The sequence below is a fragment of the Lissotriton helveticus genome, chromosome 2_2 (genome assembly GCF_964261635.1).
Source record: "Lissotriton helveticus chromosome 2_2, aLisHel1.1, whole genome shotgun sequence".
NCBI classification, from domain to species: Eukaryota; Metazoa; Chordata; class Amphibia; order Caudata; family Salamandridae; genus Lissotriton; species Lissotriton helveticus.
This window is the reverse complement of record NC_136060.1, coordinates 229,262,003-229,275,384: the sequence shown is the minus strand read 5'-3', so window position 1 is coordinate 229,275,384 and position 13,382 is coordinate 229,262,003.

Here is a 13,382-nt window from a genome sequence, read left to right as displayed (position 1 = left end):
CTAATATTTTTTAACAAATACCACAGGGACCTATTTCCACAGCCTACTGAACCACCCTCCCGACATAACTGTAGCCCAGGGACTGCGGGGGCCCCAGCGACCCCCGCTAATATTTTTTTTAATAAATACTCCCGAGACCCAGCCCACCCACGGTCCTCATTAAAATAAAAGGCGGGAACCCACGACCCCTACTGAAATTGCGACAATTTTTATTTTATGCTATTTGGCCCTGGGGGTCCTTCTGGTACCCCCTGAGCAGGTCTAGGAGGTCAGGGTGTTTCTACCTTGCCCCGTCTCTTGTTTTATACCTTTGTTTCTCTGCTTTCTGGTGACTCGCTTCTATCGAGCCACAAGATGGCTGCCAATACTTACTGGTTTGAAGTGCTGACAGCCAATCACAGTGAAGCTGGCGTATGGGACATAGGCTCCTCCCAAATATCGAAAATTATATTTTTATATTTTCTCAGCAACTACTGATCGGATTTACACCATTTTTAAAAAGGTCGCTTTCTGAACCAAGCTCAGTAGTTTCGGCTGTTGCCTTGCACAAAGTTTCCTATGGGAAAACTATATTTTCACTCTGATTTTTTGAACATCTCAAAAACTACTGAGTGGATTTACACTATTTAAAAAAAGGTCGCTTTCTGAACCAAGCTCTACCTTTCTGCCAAATTTGGGGTAATTCCGTTTAGCAGGTCGAGCTGTAGCTCATCGCTAAATGTACTGTGGAAATTAATATAGAGAAAACGACTTTTGGGACCCCCCTTTTTTCTCAGCCCACGCTTGACCAATCACCCCCAAACTTTCAGGATAGAAGCGGACCTTGATAGATTTTTGGGGGGGGATTTCTGAAAGTTTCATCAAACGAAGCTAAAGTTATTAGCAAATCAAAAAATGCTTTTCCTATGGAAACTAGGTTCTAACTAAAACTTCTTACTGACGACTGTCAGTAGGTAATATATATACACACATATACACATATATATGTATATATGTATATATATATTTTTTTCAAAACAGTTTCTTCATAGGCATAGAGTGGCTAATAAATGATGCAAAAAAAAGCAGAGAACTCTGGGGAGTTCTCAAGTTTAGGTGGAAAGCAGCTCCTGAATTGAGCACTCTCATCCCCGGCGACTCTCTAAATGTGTTCACCTCAAATTTCTGCTTTTCTATCAAAGTCTTTGAGCACAGGATTAGCATAGTGCCATCCACGCTGAGATAGCATGGGGCAAATTCTTTTGCCATTTCTACAGCAAAGTCTTTAAGCATAGCATTAGCACAGTGCTATCTGTGCCGAGCTGTAAAATGATCAAAGCCTTTTCTCACTCCAGGCACAGTATTACAGCTTTGGATTGGTAAAATACCATCCAAGCCAATGTGAAATGAATAAATGCAACCTGTGACATGTATTACACTCTCATTAGAGCTCTTCAGAGAGATATAGCTTTGTCCAGATAGAAGGGAGCACCCAGTATGAGTCAAACTGAATTTCTTCTCATCTCTCCGCCTAATACCAAACCCCAAGATTGATCTGTGGTTGAAACCTTTAACAGCCCTCAAATGCTCAACCCACATCATGGACTCTACCAGAACCTCAGGTATTACACTAGGCAAACACATATATATGCAGGATCACATTAGTGCAGCCACCAAAGGAGCGAACTACCAACTGAGCAATCTGCGGAAACTTAAACCCTACTTACCACATGAAGACCTAAAACAAGCGGTTCAAGGTCTAGTATTACCCAGACTGAATTATGGTAGTGTCACACTAAGTGGCTTACCTAGATACAAAGTGGCCCCTCTATGAGCCTCCCTCAATGCAGCAGCAAGACTTGTCCTCAAAAGTAAAAGAAACATGCACATCTCACCAGCCCTAAAATTCCTAAACTGGCTACCATATGAAGCAAGAATCCAAATGAAAATTGCTTGCATGACGCACAAAGCACTTGAAGACCCCCAGATACCTGGCCCAAAAGCTAGAAAAATCAGGGGCAGCAGATTTTCACAAAGTGCATTCACCTTGCTTTTGAAACCCTAACAAACCCAAGAAAAGAAAACTGGGGCCAGAGCATTATTGGCTATTGGAACCAAGATATGGAACTCTTTCCCACTAAAACTTCTCCTAATTTCCTCTACATCCTCCTTAAAAAAAGCCAAATCTTATCTACTGACTAAGTTCTTATCCTAAGTCAATATATCGGTGACATTGAAAAGGTATATCAAAATCTTATGTTGATTGTCCTTCCGAGTACTGACTTTAATCCAGTCTAATCCCTGTTATACTATTTTACTTTATGATGTTTAGCTCTCACCCATATGTTTGCTTGTTTACCAGACCAATTGTTACTCTTCTTCTCGTCATGTAAAGTGCTCTGATAACCACTAGCGTCACATTTGCCCTATACAAAACTTTAAAAATAAATAAATAAAACAGTACCCTTTCAGGCATAGAGTGCTGAATACATTATGTTAAACAGAAGCAGAGAACTCTGGGTAGTTCTCAAGTTTAGGTGGAATTAAACATTTAAACATAATCTAAAAAACATTTTTAATGTTATAAAAAAATGTTTAATATATATGTTTTATAAAAATAGATGTACACATATTTTACATTATTTAATTTATTTTTGATATATTTACATTTTAACAGAGGTTCTATAATTTTCATAATTACTATACACTTTTAGATGACATAAAACATTTTAAATATAACATATATATGCTTTAAAAAATAATGTTAAACATTTATGTTGAAAACTATTTATGTAATAAAAACATTTTTAAACAAACCAATTTGCAAACCATTATAATAATGAATATAACATGTAAATTACACTATTCACTTTTTAAAAATCACCCCACCTTTATTGCCTAAAAACCCACAATTATGTTACTAGAAAAAGAATTATACACTTTATTTTTACAGATTAATTTTACTAAAAATAAAAAATCAGCGAATTCCTTAACCTCTAAATTATCTTGCTAGACACACAAAATAAAAAAAACGTATTAAACCTGTTCAATCAAACACACTTTATATAAAGGCAACAAAATAAAACTTACAAACAATATTTTATACAATAACATTTTCTAAATGTATATTTTTTATGATAATAAAAACAACACAAAATTCTTACCTTTGATATTCCTGTAGACGATATGTTTGACATCCCGATATTCTTGACACAATCAATCAATCAATCAATCAATCAATCAGAATACTTGTAAAGCGCGCTACTTACCCCTGAGGGTCTCAAGGCGCTGAGGGGAGGGGGTGCTGATACTGCTCGAAGAGCCAGGTCTAGAGGAGTCTTCTGAAGGCGAATAGGTCTTGGGTCTGACGTAGGTGGGTAGGGAGTGGGTTCCAGGTCTTGGCGGCGAGGTAAGAGAAGGATCTGCCGCCGGAGGTTGTTCGTTGGATGCGGGGGACATCGGCGAAGGCGAGGCTGGCGGAGCGGAGCTGGCGGGTCGGGGTGTAGAAGTTGAGGCTGCTGTTCAGGTAGGCTGGTCCGGCTTTGTGGAGTGCTTTGTGTGCGTGGGTGAGGAGCTTGAAGGTGATCCTCTTATTGACGGCGAGCCAGTGTAGGTCTCTCAGGTGAGGGGTGATGTTGCTGCAGCGGGGGACATTGACGATCAGTCGGGCGGAGGCGTTTTGGATGTGTTGTAGTTGTCGTAGGTGTTTGGCTGGGATTCCTGCATAGAGTGCGTTGCCGTAGTCCAGTCTGCTGCTGACGAGGGTCAGTGTCACTGTTCTTCTTGTTTCGATCGGGATCCACTTGTAGATCCTGCGGAGCATGCAGAGGGTATTGTAGCAGGAGGAGGAGACAGCGTTGACCTGTTTAGACATGGAGAGGGAGGAGTTGAGGATGAATCCTAGGTTGCGTGCATGTTCGGTGGGTGTCGGTGCTGTTACCAGTGTGGTCGGCCACCAGGAGTCGTCCCAGACCCAGGGGGTGGGTCCGAGGATGAGTACCTCCGTCTTGTCCGAGTTCAGCTTCAGACGGCTGTTCTGCATCCAGTCGGCGAAGGCCTTCATTCCCTCATTTAGGTTGGTTTTAGTGGTAAGCGGGTCCTTGGTGTGGGAGAGGATGAGCTGGGTGTCGTTGGCGTAGGAGATGATGTTGAGGTTGTGTTGGTTGGCCACTTGTGCGAGGGGGGCCATGTAGACGGTGAACAGCGTCGGGCTGATGGATGAGCCCTGGGGGACGCCACAGATGATGTCGGTGGCCTCGGATCGGAAGGGCGGGAGGCGGACACTCTGGGTTCAGCCGGAGAGGAAGGACGTGGTCCAATCAAGGGCCTTTTCTTGGATTCCGGCGTCTAGGAGGCGTGTCTTTAGAGTGCAATGTCAGACCGTGTCGAAGGCGGCTGGCAGGTCCAGGAGGAGGAGGGCTGATGTTTTGCCATTGTCCAGTTGGCGCCTGATGTCGTCTGTGGCGGTGATGAGGGCTGCTTCGGTGCTGTGGTTTCGTCTGAACCCGGACTGGGACGGGTCCAAGATGTTGTTGTCTTCCAGGTAGCGGGCCAGTTGCATGTTGATGATTTTCTCGATGACCTTTGCCGGGAACGGGAGCAGGAAGATGGGTCGGAAGTTGTTGAGGTCCTTGGGGTCCGCCTTGGGCTTCTTGAGGAGGGTGTTTATTTTGGCGTGTTTCCAGCTTTCCGGGAATGTTGCTGTTTCGAAGGAGATGTTGATGACCTTCCATAGTTGGGGTGCGATGGCAGCGTCTGCTTTGTGAATAAGTGGTGTGGGCACGGGTCTGACGGAGACCCTGATTGGATGGAGTTCATGACCTTGCGTGTCTCGTCATCATTGACGTTGGACCAGGAGGTCAGGCGGTTGGCACTGGTGGTGTTCACTGGGGGGGTGGGGTCTGGCGTAGTCAGGGCGGTCATGGTGTTGAAGCTGTCATGGATGTGAGTGATCTTGCGGTGGAAGAAGATGGCAAGTGAGTTGCACAGTTCTTGTAAGGGCGGTATGTTGTTGGCGTTGGCACTGGGGTTGGAGAGTTCTTTTACGATGCTGAAGAGCTCTTTGCTATTGTGTGCATTGTTATCCGGGCGGTCTTTGAAGGAGGATCTCTTGGCTATTCTGATTAGGTGGTGATGTCTGCGTGTGGCATCCTCGTGGGCTGCGCGGTTGTCCGAGGTGCGTTCGCGGAGCCATATCTTCTCTAGTTTCCGGCAGGGGCGTTTGGAGGTCTGCAGCTCATCAGTGAACCAGGTGGCTCTCTTGCTGGCAAGGTTGTTGGACGGTTTCTTGAGTGGGGCGAGGGTGTTGGCGCAGTCGTCGATCCACTGTCTGAGGTTGCGGGCTGTGTCCTCTAGGTTGGTGGGGTCGGTGGGTGGGTTCTGGGTGAGGGTGGTGGTTAGCTGGTCTTCGGTGACTTTGCTCTAGCAGCAGCGAGGCATCTGTTGGGTGCGGTGGTGCGTGGTTGGCTTGTTGAAGGTGAAATTGATGCAGTGGTCGTCGGTCCAGTGGAGTTCGGTGGTGTGGTCGTAGGCGACGTGGGTGCCTGTGGAGAAGATGGTGTCCACTGTGTGGCCAGCAGTGTGGGTGGGTGCGGTGATGAGTTGTCTGAGGCCGAGGTTGGCGAGGTTGTCGATCAGGGTGGCGGAGTTGGCGTTGTTGTTGTTCTCGAGGTGGAAATTCAGGTCCCCAAGGACGATGTAGTCCGTGGAGGCGAGTGCGCTGGTGCTGGCGAGGTCGGCGATGGAGTCGCTGAATTGTGCTCGGGGTCCAGGTGGTCTGTAGATGAGTGTTCCTCTGAGAGCGGTGGTGGGGTCAGTGTGAATGCAGAAGTGCAGGTGTTCGGTGGTGACATCTGCATGGGTGGCAACCTTGAGGGTGGACTTGTGGACGATGGCTATTCCTCCTCTGATTCCATTGGCACGATCCCTGCGGGTGATCTTGTAGCCGTCCGGGATGGCTATGGTGATGTCGGGCGCCAAGGAGTCGTTCCACCCGGTCTCGGTCAGGAAGGCCACGTCTGGGGCGGAGGTGTCGAGCAGGTCCCAGAGCTCGACGGCGTGTTTGTATGCGGAGCAGGTGTTGAGGGGTATGCATCAGAGGTGTTTGGGTCCGGTCATTGGAGGTTTGGTGGTTCTGTCGCAGGTGAAGCTGCATGTGTGGCAGGTGAAAGGTACGTGAGTCCATTTCGGTGTGGCTTGGAAGCAGGCGTGGTTTCGGCGTTGAGTGCGTGGAGGGTGCTGGCGTCATAGCGGAGTCTGATGTTGTGGCATTCACGGGGTCCACGGGTTCTGGCGTTGGGCGCGGTCCAGGCGTGGACGGGCGCAGACTGGCTTGCCTTTGGCGCGCCAACAGCGCGCCAGCAGCACGCCAGATGTGTGCGTCCGCTGCACCGCCGCTGCGTGGCCTCCATAAGAGGTGGAAAGGGAGGGAGGAGTAGCTGGGAGGCGGGAGCGGGGTGGCCAATGGGGGTCAGGGGGATGGGGACGCAGCGGCGGGAACGAGGGTGTGGGAAACGGCGGCGGCAGGCAGGCAGCAGCAACGAGGCGAATGGCAGCTGTGTGGTGGCGTGGGGAGTGACCTGCCTGCGAGCAGGGTCAAAGGTCGCTCCTACACCACTTTGCAGCCCCCTTAAGAGGAGGAAAGGGAGGGAGGAGCAGCTGGGAGGCAGGAGCGGGGTGGCCAATGGGTGTCAGGGGACGGGGCCGCAGGGACGCAGCGGCGGGAATGAGGGAGCGGGAAATGGACGCGGCAGGCAGGAGCAACGAGGCAGCTGGTGGCTGTGTGGTGGTGTGGGGAGCGACCTGCCTGCGAGCAGGGTCAAAGGTCACAATATTTAGTAAAAACACCCTACCATGTGCCTTGAAGTAATGGATTCATAAAGCATGGCATAAAAATCACACAAAATAGAACCTAAAATCCAAAACATTTATGGAAGTCTTCAAAACGTACCACAATAATCCAAAATGAGAAGAACAGTTTGCTTACTAGGATGGGTGTTGGCTAGTTTTTACTATTCACAGTATATCACTCTACACAGCACTTTCAACAGTGGGATAGTGCAGATCAGCTCAATTTTTTTTCTACACTTATGCATCTTCTATCTATTCTCTGTTAGAATTATTCTCAACATAACAGCTTCTTTATGTGGAGATGTGAAAATTAAGGATGGGAATTTATTTCCAGCCCTGTCAGAAGTCTAATGGCAGCTATATGATAAAAAATGTACTTAGTCCACACATTGATTCCAGAGATGATCACACTCAAGATTGCACATTCTTACCCTATATTAGTGGATGCAAGGAACAGGGTCTGTTGATATATGTGCCTTTAACTGTGGGATTTCTTTAATTCTCCATTGTGCCTGAGCCAACAGGAAATGAGGGAGCACACTACATGTATGTCAACTAGGAAGGTGCCTGCTATAAGCGCAGGGTATTATTTAGGAGTGGAAAACAAAAGTATAATCATGAGGACCATCCAAGAACTATCGTCTGGAGTAGCATTTATTGAACACATCCCTCGTGCTGGGAAATCTTGGCCACTGTACAACGAGAGGCCAGGAGTGTATATGTACAGCACATAATTGCTTGACTGTTGATTTGAAGTAGACCTGAAATGTGGATATAGTCCGGTACTCTAACCACATATATAGGAGCATTTATCACTCTCATCAAGAGTTAACAAAGCCACTTTCACACAAGCATAGAACCACAGACTCAGCTCCTCTCTGGGTATCACTCTCCTGCAAAGTTAAAATGAGTAGAACATGCTTCACATTCGTTTATAGATCCATGGCCTATTGCTAAAATACACACTGATTTTGAAGCAAACAATTGTCCACACAAATAATTTGTGTTCCTTTGGATAATCCGGCTCGTGTTTTTAACACTTTTCAACATAGATGTCTTACTACATTGCGTTTTTTCTACTTTTATTTTGTGTGGAGTGGAAAATTAAAGTGAAGTAACCACAAATGTAGCATTTTTGTTAAGGCAGGGATTCAGAGAAATATCTCTTAAGCACAGCTATTAGACTTAGGGTTTGATTACAAATATGGTGGTTCCACGACGGCCATAACTGTAATCGCCCATGAAACCTCTCCCATTGTGAACGAGACAAAGCATCCGCAATGTCATTGTCCACACCAGGAATGTGCAGAGCCCTAAAGCTGATGTCATACCTAAGGCACCCTAACACAAAGACTCGCAGCAATTTCAGAATCTGGGGATCTCTGGCAGACTGTTTGTTAATGATATCCACCACAGCCCGATTGTCAATTCGAAACAAAACCTTCTTGTGAGCGAAATCCTGCCCCCACAGAGTCAAGGCAACAACCACTGGAAACAGTTCCAAAAAGGCAATGCTTCTGCCACCATCCTTTCACAGTTCCGGCCACTTCTCCGCGCACCACCTGCCTTGCCAATACAAACCAAAACCATCACTGCCTGCTGCGTTTGAGAAAATTTGAACCTCCCACAGCCAGTCTTCTTCAGGAGCCAAAGGAACTCCATTAAAAGAATGCAAAAAGGTGGACCACATTCGCAAATCCTCTTTCACTCCAGCAGTCAATCTCACACGGTGATGAGGCAAATGATGTCCCGACAGAGCCCTGCCTAAACGCCTACAGAAAGTTCTGCCCGCTCTCACCACCCTGCAGGCAAAATTCAAATGACCCAACAGGACCTGTACCTCTTTCACTGTAACCTTTGGTTTTGCCAACATTATCCTGTGGCAAGCGATCCTGCATGGTTTCTGAATCAAGCTCAATTCCCAAAAAAGACATGGTCGCGCAAGGACCCATGGTCTTTTCCGGAGCCAAAGGCACTCCTAAATAATCCATAAGTTCCTGAAATGTTTCCAAGGCTGCCTGACACTCAGAGGATCACTGAGGCCCCACAAAAAAGAAATCATCTAAATAGTGTGTAACAAGCTCATGGCCAGATTTGTGAGTGAAAAACCACTGCAAGAAAGTGCTAAAGGTTTCAAAAAGAGCACACGACATCGAACAACCCATTGGCAGTGCTTTGTCCACGTACCATTTTCCTTGGAAATGGATACCCAAAAGACACCAGTCTTCAGGATGGACTGGAAGCAGTCTAAATGCAGATTTGATGTCGCATTTTGCCATTTCATCCCAGGGACCCGCTGCCACCACCAAAGACATGGCCACATCCACAGACGAATAGGACACTGAAGCTGACTCTTCATCAATGAAATCATTCACTGATGCCCCTTCTGGCATGATAAGTGTTGAATCAACCTATATTGAGCAGGCTCCTTTTTAGGAACGACTCCTATAGGTGAAACTATCAAATCTTCCAAAGGCCAATCGTCAAAGGGGCCTGCCATTCTCCCTTCAAACACCTCTTTATCCAGTTTGTCCTGAACCACTGTTGGAAGCTCATCAGCTGATTTTAAATTCCTGGACCAACGCCGCACACGAGGACCTGCATATCCCAATCTGAAACCTTCACGAAAACCTGTTAACAAAATTTCATGTGCTCTCACATCACTATACCCTGTCAGACTGTCAGCTAACTGGACCAAATTAACCGGAGTACGAGCCTTTGGGCCCAACTCCAGTAGCACTCTTCCCCCCTCTATTTGCCTGGGAATGTTGGGAGGGGCCGGACGTACCAGCACTCTGCTGTGACCACTGCTGCCCCCCTGTTGGTCTAAGCCCCCAGCATTTGAGTGAAGGGTGTTTCCTACCACATTGGGAGCATTCATGTCGAAATCTACAGAATTCCCTTGAACACAACCCTTTGTTAAAATCCCAACAAGCCCCCCCTCCTGATTGTGTACCTGTTGTGTTTCCCACCCCTCCCCTGGTGGGCTTTCTTTGAAAGGACCTGTAAACTAACGGTAAGCCACTAGCTGTGAAAATGGTCTTACCACTCACCGAAACACCCATCGTGTGTTGCCAAAGGTCAGTGTCCAATTCGCCCCACTTGGCGTCAGGGTCCCACGCCATACGGGCCCTGAATTCCTCATCAAATTGTGCCCAAGCAAAGCCACTACCAGTGATCTGCGCTTTCTTGATAACATCCATGTATTTAAATAATGCAACGCAGCGCTCTGGAAACTTTTTGCAATATACAGTAGCGTAAATTAAAAATGCTGACGTCCAGTTCTCAATAGTCAGCGGTACCTTAGGGCGCTTAGCTAGCTCATACTCTTCCTCCTTTGAGCCTTCCTTAGAACGCACTTCCCTATGTAGCAGCTTCAAAAGCTCCACATACTCCCCTTTCCAAATCCGTTCTTTAGTGGAAAGCATCAAATGTGCCCCTAAAGGCTTAGTCACACCAATGTAGGGTAATTTCTTAATTTTCAACTCCTTGCTATGCAAAGGATCTTTCCCTTCCCCTACGGACTCAGTGCACGTGCCACTGTCAACCTTGACAGTCACCTTCTCACCATCTGCAGGACCTACCCCTTGATCTTTAACATAGCGACCCTTAAATAATTTACCTCCCAACTCACCCTCTAAAGGCTCACCCCCGATCCCCACCGACACCATTTTTGGTTTGGCCCATGGTTCACGAAGCTCACCTGGGTTTAATACAGGGGCTTTCCCTGGCCTTGACCTCCATGCCATTTGGTCCAATTTGTCCACCATCCGAGGAACCCTTCCAGCGGGGCCGCGCTCTCGAGCTGGTCCGGACACCATCACTTTCTTTGCTTGCACCGCCACCGGTGCCCGTAAAACACTATGAGAAGCATGAAAAGGCCCCCCCCCCCAGACACAGTATCACGCAGTTCCCCTTCCTCGGGGCTGTCCTCATCATAGTCCAAGAGTAAAGACTCCTCCAACCGGGGAGGGCTTGGCGCCAACAACCTTTTATGATCTTTACCAGGCTCTACCACACTAGATTGGGCCTTACCAACCCTTTGTTTAACACTCAAAGGGGGAGCCGACTGTACGCGCCGGTACTCCCCTGACTGTTTAACACTCCTGTAAATATTTACAGCAGACCAATCCATCTTTCGTGTGTGAAGATATGTAGGGGCAAGCGAGGTCGCGCTGGACCTGCATCTGCTGACCGCGCCCGGATCCCCCGACGGTACGGAATGTGCCGTGCCAGGCTCCACCCTCCCTTCTCCTCTGTGAAAATGGGCTGGACTCCGCCCTACCGAGTCTGCTGTCCCACGCCGGTCCCTAACCTGAAAAGAAAAAGGCTGGACTGATGTGCCGGGACCCTGACTACGAACCACACTAGGACCAACTGACCCCCTTACAACATTTCCCTGCACAATCCCTTTATCCTGCAGTCCCACATCAACTGACGGCAAACAAACTCTACTAGGAGGAGGGGAAGGCTCCACCACCTCCTGCCCACTGCTCCAATCTAGTACAGCCTGTAATATAGCTGACGCAGGGCCTAAAGATTGTCCTCCAGACACCACCTGTTTCTGCACCAATACATCAGGAGCCTCCAACACCCGATTCCCCAACTTAGGATTATCCAATGGAACAAAAAGCCCTGACTGATCCTGAAAACCAAAACTAACAGCATTTCTGTCCCTACCAGTTTCACGAACACCCTCAGACCATGAAGGAAAAATATCCAATCCTTCCCAGGACCTTGCTCCCACACCAAGCCCCTTTTCCACCATTTCCTTAGAAGAAAAAGAGCCTGCCTGCAACAAATTAAAAGGAGCCACTTTGCTGGACCCTAAGGAATAAACTGGAGAAGATAGCCTGCCTGTTTGCTGTCCCTGCGCCCCAAAAGACATATCGACCCAACCCCCTGTCTGAGCCCACTCTCCCTCCCTTACTGAACCACTCCTGACAGAAAGAACTTCATCCCTATTTGAAACTGTAGGGGAAAACAACAAAGGGCTGAATTGCCCCATGACACCCTGATCGAAAACGTCGTCTGCCACTTGACCTGAAAACTGTTTTTTATGCCCCACAACCTCGTGACCCCTGAAAGGGGAACGAACCTGTGGAAAAGAAATCGATTCCCTAACTGACACATTGACAATTGCCACAGAAACAGTCTCCGCGACCTCAGCAAAAACTTGGCCCTCTCCCTCACACGCAAAGGTATTCAGCTGAGGGAGAGACAGGGAGCACGAGACGAGCACCCGCTCCTCCCCCTCCCCCCGAGTAACAGTGTCGGATACCAACGCGGAGGCCGAAGCAGAGCGCTTCTGGCCGCCGCGCTGAGCACCTCTCCTCCCCCGCTGAGCCGCCACAGAGCCCACCCGCATTAAAGCCGCCGGAGCAAGAGACAGCTCCTGCGGCACCCCCGCTGATAAAGCCCCCACCAACGCGGGTCTTACCGGCTCCAAAGACCGCTGGGCTTCAACGCTTACCACTCCCTTCGCCCGCTGCTGAGCCGCCTTCTTGGTACGAGAGCGGCCTCGTTCGCTCAGCGCCCCCGAGCGGGTGCGCTTCGGTGTGACACAGGCCGCCACCACAGCGGCAACACCATCAGAAGCTTGACGGTGAGGGCGCGAAGGGCCCTCCGCATTACCAATGACCAAATCTAATCTACCCGCCTCACTGAGAAGCCGAATGGCTTCCAAAACCCTATAGTCTTCAGCCGCCATAATTATACTTAATTACGTCGAAAAAGACTAATAAAATACAACGCTAAATCACCACAAGAAAAAATTCTCTAAGCTAACTCCCGGCCACCAAGTCACCAAACCTAAAATGGTGGCCGGGAGGAGGAGCCAACAGCATTTATGCTTGGGCTGCCTCTAGTAGGGAAAGAAAGCCCAAAATATAAAAAACGCCCGGGGCCCCCAAACTGCCGGGGGGGGACCTCCCAAAGGTCGGCTGCCCCCCCCCCCAAGCCCCCCTAATACGGCGGTCGGGAGGCTGCTGGCTTGGGGGGAGCTCTCCCAACTTCTGCAACAGCATTCTGGCGGTTGAACCGCCATTATTGTAATCAGGCCATCAGTGTAGGCAACTTTACCAACAACTTTATAGAGTGTCATTAGAAATGTAATCATTACATCTGCTTTAATACCATTGTAAACTGACAAACAGATAATTCATTTGGTGAAAACGTATGTATTGATTCCACAGGCTTGGAACAAAAACGTTTTGTGTTACATTTTGCACTAGCCTAGTCAGAGTCTGAAAACACACTGAAAATAGCAATTGCAGGTTATCGTCACTAATCGCAGGGGAAGTATTTGGCTGAAAAAACCTATAGATATTAACAGGTAATTAAATACTTTGTTTAAACACTTGGAGCTGATTAACAAAGTAGCCCTGTAACTGTGTGTCATAAATATCAAATTATTCGAAGCTGGACGCAAAACAATTGTACCACATAGAGATAAATATTGTTTTGCATGAATGTATGCATGTATACGAAATAGGGTGCTATCTGGAATGATTGATGATCAGAGGTTATTGTAGTGTTTGTAGGTGCCAGAGCTG